This window comes from Tenrec ecaudatus, chromosome 1 (genome assembly GCF_050624435.1).
Source record: "Tenrec ecaudatus isolate mTenEca1 chromosome 1, mTenEca1.hap1, whole genome shotgun sequence".
Lineage (NCBI taxonomy): Eukaryota > Metazoa > Chordata > Mammalia > Afrosoricida > Tenrecidae > Tenrec > Tenrec ecaudatus.
Window position 1 is genome coordinate 196,193,003 of NC_134530.1, and position 5,661 is coordinate 196,198,663.

Consider the following 5,661-nt stretch of genomic DNA (forward strand, 5'->3'; position numbering starts at 1 on the left):
ACGATAGGTCACTGCAGTCGACTCCTTCTTAAACCAAACAATCTCCCTTACCCTTGTGATTATGTACTGCGAGCAACCCGTTTCACTCACTGCAGCTAGTAGGGTTCTCAGGTGGGACCTCAGTTGTCGGCTTCGCATGAGAAAGAATTCATATGCACACCAAAGCCTGGTTTGTGATCCAAGTGGGTTTTTATAAAGGACGGAAGAAGTTTCAGGTTTTACAGTCACTGAGCACAGGCAACCTTGTGAGACTGCACAGCCACACGTGGCAGCCTGAGGCCAGAGAGACCGAGGCATGGAAGGGTGAGGAAGAAAGGCAAGGGGTCTCCTGGTCAGGGTAGTTGACACCTCTGGCTGGGAGGCATGGTCGAAGGTATTGTTTTACCCCATTGGCTGAATTAAGCCCACCTGGTCCTAGTTTGGGGTGTCCAGGTATACCACCCACCCATCTCACGCGGGCTTGGACTGGCACATGCCCAGTAGTCTTTATGGCTGGCTAAGGCTCGCCTGGCTCTCCTCCAGCCTCCGCCAGGGGGCCGTCAGGCATGAAGAGGGACAATCCCCGGCCCGATTCTCCCTACCTAACACAGCCACATACACAATTTAAACATCAAGAAGGCCTATCTGTGGAAGGTAAGTCCCGTCTAATGTGTTTCAAAACCTCATACACATGCCCAGCTCTCTTCACTTTCCCCCGCGTTTCCCACATTATACTCTTCAGCACAGGACACACAGCCTGACTTCATATTTATGACTTAAAAAATGAAACACCCTGTCATTCAGTCGGTTCTTACTCATGGCAGCCCTATGGAATAGGGCTGAACACTGAAAGACATATGGAAATAATTAGTACAGTGGGCTAAGGGACCACACAAACATGAATCTCCACAACCCAGAGACCAGAAGAACCAGATCGAAGGTGGGGAACCTTTTTTCCACCAAGGGCCATGCGAGTACGACATTATTCAACTGCCGTCCTGGTCAAACATTTGATTAACTCCACTGGACTAATTGTTTCCATTTGTCTTTCAAAGTTCAGCATTCTTTTTCCACTGGATGAGAGAGACCTGTCGTAGGACCTTTGATGCTGTTCAGAAGCTTTGAAAACATGAGCACCATAATCAATTTCAAGCTACCAACATGGTATCATGAAATGGGTTCAAAAGAGATGTAAAGTCAATTGATGTATGGATTATGATAAGAGTTGTATGAGCCCCTAATAAAATGTTTTTTGTTAAAAGAGGGTGGCCCCCAATTCCATAGGCTTCCTGTACCTCCCTTCTAACCTAGGCTACTCCTATCTGGCACAATGTAAGTACTTAGTAATTTGCCCCCCAATCAAACTGTGATCTTCTTAATCCCACATGTTCCTATTAGCCAGGTTGGCACAATAAACCTACCTATCAGAGTGGAAAGAAAAAAGAGATGTAAAGTAGCATGCCATTATATAGGGACACGATACACATCAATGGCCTGAATAGTAAATTAATTTGGAAGTGATGAGTTGAATGTATCGGTTTATGCCTGGACGGCTTCTCTCCGCTGAGGGGTGTGATGTTAAGTGGATGGATGATTTTGAGGGTCTGATATGGTCCCAGGGCAGGATCTTCCCCAACCCTGAGGTGACAGCCAGCTACCACTAGCAAGTGCTCCCAAAGGGGGTGTATTGGAAAGTTCCGGATACAGCGGGAGAAAAAGATGGAACACATTTCAAAATGATAAAGAGACCTGATTAGATAAGAGGATGGGGGAACCTCAAGACCTATGGGCCCTGAGTCCCCCGTCAGGTCTGGCACTGACCTCACCCCGTGTCGGATGAAAAGGGGCAGCGCTGGCCTAAGGAAAATACAGATTAGGAATGGAAACGGGAACCACAGGGGATGGCAGCGGGCGAGCTGAAACAAAAGCAGGATGAATTACTGGACCAGTGTTGAATGGATCGTCTGCTCCGAAGGCCTTCCTCCAATTTACCATTTGAAAAAGACGACAGCAGCAGAAAAGAGCACGGTGGGAGGATTTCCAGCATGGAAATGGGCCACCATTACAAGTGAGCGCCCCGGTTCCCGTTTCAGGACTTCACAGCGAGCTGGCCACGCCCGGTCGGCCCTAACGACAATTTCTTAAAGTTTTGTTTTCAACGTTGGGGGGCGGGGCATCGGGTGGCGAGCGCGGAAGCGGCGCGACCCCGGAGGAAGCGCCCAGAGGCGGCGGCGCGGCCAGGCCCGCCTCCCGGCCGCCCGCGCGGCGCCGCGCCCCCAAGATGGCGTCCATGCGGGAGAGCGACACGGGCCTGTGGCTGCACAACAAGCTGGGGGCGGCCGACGAGCTGTGGGCGCCGCCCAGCATCGCGGCGCTGCTCTCGGCCGCGGTCGTCGACAACGTCCGCCTGTGCTTCCCGGGCCTCTCGTCGCCCGTGAAGCTGAAGCTGCTGCTCGGGACGCTGCACCTCCCGCGGCGCACGGTGGACGAGATGAAGGGCGCGCTGGCCGACATCCTGCGGCTCGCCAGCCTCGACTCGGACCCGTGGGTGCTCATGGTGGCCGACATCCTGAAGCCCTTCCCCGACTCGGGCGCGCTGAACGTGGCGCTGGCGGCCCGCAACCCCGGCGTGCAGGAGCTCCTGGGCGAGCTGCGGGAGAAGGTGGGCGAGTGCGAGGCGGCCGCCATGTTGCCGCTGGAGTGCCGCTACCTCAACAAGAGCGCGCTGGCCACGCAGGCGGGCCCGCTGGCGCCGCCCGTGAAGCACTTCCAGCTGAAGCGCAAGCCCAAGAGCGCCACGCTGCGCGCCGAGCTGCTGCACAAGTCCGGCGAGGCGGCGCAGCAGCTGCGGCGCGGCGCGGGCGTGCCCTTCCTGGCCAAGGGCCGCGGGCTGCGCCGCAAGCTGGACACCAGCACGCCGCTCAAGGGCATCCCCAAGCAGGCGCCCTGCCGCGCCGCCGCCGCCGCCGCCGCCGCGCCCGGGGGCCGCGCGCCGCTCCCGCCGTCGAGGACGCCGCAGCGCAAGGAGCGCGGCGTGAAGCTGCTCGACATCTCCGAGCTGGACGCCGTGGGCGCCGGCCGCGAGGCCAAGAGGCGGCGGAAGGCGGCGGAGCCCGAGGGCGCCGAGCGGCCGGCCAAGGAGGAGGCCGCCCCCGCGGCCGCCGCCGCCCCCGCCGAGAACGCCACGCCGGACTACGCGGCCGGCCTGGTGGCCACGCCCAAGCTGGGGGCCCTGGTCGCCGGCGAGCCGCCGCCGCTGCCCTCCACCAGCTACCTGCCCGCCGCGCCCAGCGGGCTGCCCGCCGCCGCCTACGCCCCCGGGCCCCCCGAGGCGCCCCCCGCCGCCGCGCCCGCCCGCGAAGCCGGCCGGGTCCCCGAGGAGCCCGGCGCGCCCAGCCCCGCGCTGCAGGCGCCGTTCAAGCCGCGGGCGGCCGTGGGCAGCGGCGGCCAGAGCCAGGCCGCAGCGGTGGCCGTGGCCGTGGCCGTGGCCGCTCCGACGCCGGCCGTCCCCGGCGCGCCCCTGACGCCCGCGGCCCCCGCGGCCCAGGTGCTGGCGGTGCCCGTGGTGGCCTCGCAGGCCCAGCCCAAGAAGAACCTGTCCCTGACCAGGGAGCAGATGTTCGCCGCGCAGGAGATGTTCAAGACGGCCAACAAAGTCACGCGGCCCGAGAAGGCGCTCATCCTGGGCTTCATGGCGGGCTCCCGAGAGAACCCTTGCCAGGAGCAGGGCGACGTGATCCAGATCAAGCTGAGCGAGCACACCGAGGACCTGCCCAAAGCAGACGGCCAGGGCAGCACCACCATGCTGGTGGACACGGTGTTCGAGATGAACTACGCCACGGGCCAGTGGACACGCTTCAAGAAGTACAAGCCCATGACCAACGCGCCCTAGGCGGCCGCCGCCGCCCCTGCAGGCCTCGGCTGGGGGTGGAGGGGACCCCCTGGGAGAGAAGGCCGTGCTGGCTTGGCTGAGCAGACGGACACGCCTGGCAGCGCTCTGCCCAGCTTTACCGACGTGTAGGCGAGACCAGCCGATTTAAATGGATAGGTTCATTTCTCTGGGTGGTTCTGGGCTTTTGTTTTGTTATTTTAATGTGAGTTCTTTTTTGTGTGTTTTTAACAGTTTCTTTGATTCACTATGGCGTTTTTGAACTTTAACCAAACGTTGGAATGCCCTCGTTTTAGCAACAGCACTGTTGGCTGCCTGCAACCTTTCTTATTCGGGGAAGAATCCCATGGACCAAGACCAAGGGTTCCCATTCGCCAGCTCAATGCTCCCATCCCCAGGGGACCAAAGATGGCGTCCAGGGCCAGAGAGGAAGGAGTGGATCCCTCCCTTCCCCCTCCCTCACCCACCCAGGGCCATGCACCCACCGGGAGTTTTGTACTTTTGCGTAATTGTAAGCATTTCAAACTGGGTCTTCAGCCCCTATTTTCTTTGTGAAACAATCTGAATAATTAAAGTTGAGCTTTTCTCGAGAAAAAAAAGATACGGAATCCACTTAAGATTGTATTTTAAAATTATTTATAAATATGTAGTGCATATTGTTTATATCAGTAAAGCTAATAATAAGCTTTAGGTATATGAGGATAAATCAAAAAGTATTGTTACTAGACTGAGGTCTTGGAGGCTCCTGAGTAGCTACCTCCGGTGCAACTATTGGTCTCTCCCTTTCCAGGAGAAAGAAGAGGGAATACAATCAAAGGCACATGAAAATAGTCCTGTGGACTAATGGGCCACACAAATACCAGTCTTGACGACCCTGAGGCTAGAAGAACTAGATGGTGGCTGGCTACTGGGACCAGCTGTTCAGAAAGGGATCACATTAGCAGGCCCTGTATAGAATGGGAGGGAAATGTGGCACAACACTCAAAACCATAGACCAGGTGGACTGGTCAGCTAGAGACTGGTGGAGAATCCCAAGCCTTTGGCTCTTAGTCATCCTGCAGGGTTGTCACTGAAGCCACCCTTGTGGCCCCATTTTTTGCCAAATAATAGGTCTATAAGGGGAATAGTAACACGCGGGATGTGTGCACACCTTAGAATAACCAACCTTTTGAGATCAAAAGGGCAGCATTTACCCAAGGAGCAAGTTCAGAAGAGTTAGGAAAAAGGGAGGACTAGAAATAAGAGAACCCAAGGATTGAAAGCAAGATAAGTAATGTTACATTGTGGGAATTATACAATCAGTGACGTGACAAAACATATGCGTGACTTGTTGAATGGAAAACTGATGTGCTCTGGGATCCTATGCCCAATTCACAATAAAAAGTTAAAAATAGTGCTGCTGCTAGGGCTGGAGGTCATACATGCGTGGGGGTATTCCAAACAAAATGTTTAAACATGTCTCTGACATCAGTGGGTGGCTACGGACAAGCTTTCTCAGAAATAGACTTTCCTTAGTCTCATTAATGTGCCTTAAAAAATAATAAACAAAACCAGTGGCTTCTAAGGGAATCTGACCAAATCTAAGGCAGAGGCCAGCTCAAAAGGTTAGGGCAGTGCTTTGGGAGAAGCGAAAAGGAAACTATTAATAGATCTTCATAGCTACAGGATGATCATGGGGGTTTACTATGAAGATATGTTAAAGTTAAAAACAATACTGGTGAGAAAAAGACCGGGAAAGTTGGGTAGCTGGGGTTGTTAGGGGAACCTTCCCCGATCCACCCTGTAACCCTGAT

At 55.7% G+C, this 5,661-nt stretch overlaps 1 pseudogene; it reads left to right on the forward strand.

The window, feature by feature from the left end:
- Window positions 1-2,221: 2,221 nt before the first annotated feature.
- Window positions 2,222-5,340, forward strand: LOC142422912 (negative elongation factor A pseudogene; annotated as a pseudogene).
- The last annotated feature ends 321 nt before the right edge of the window (window positions 5,341-5,661 follow it).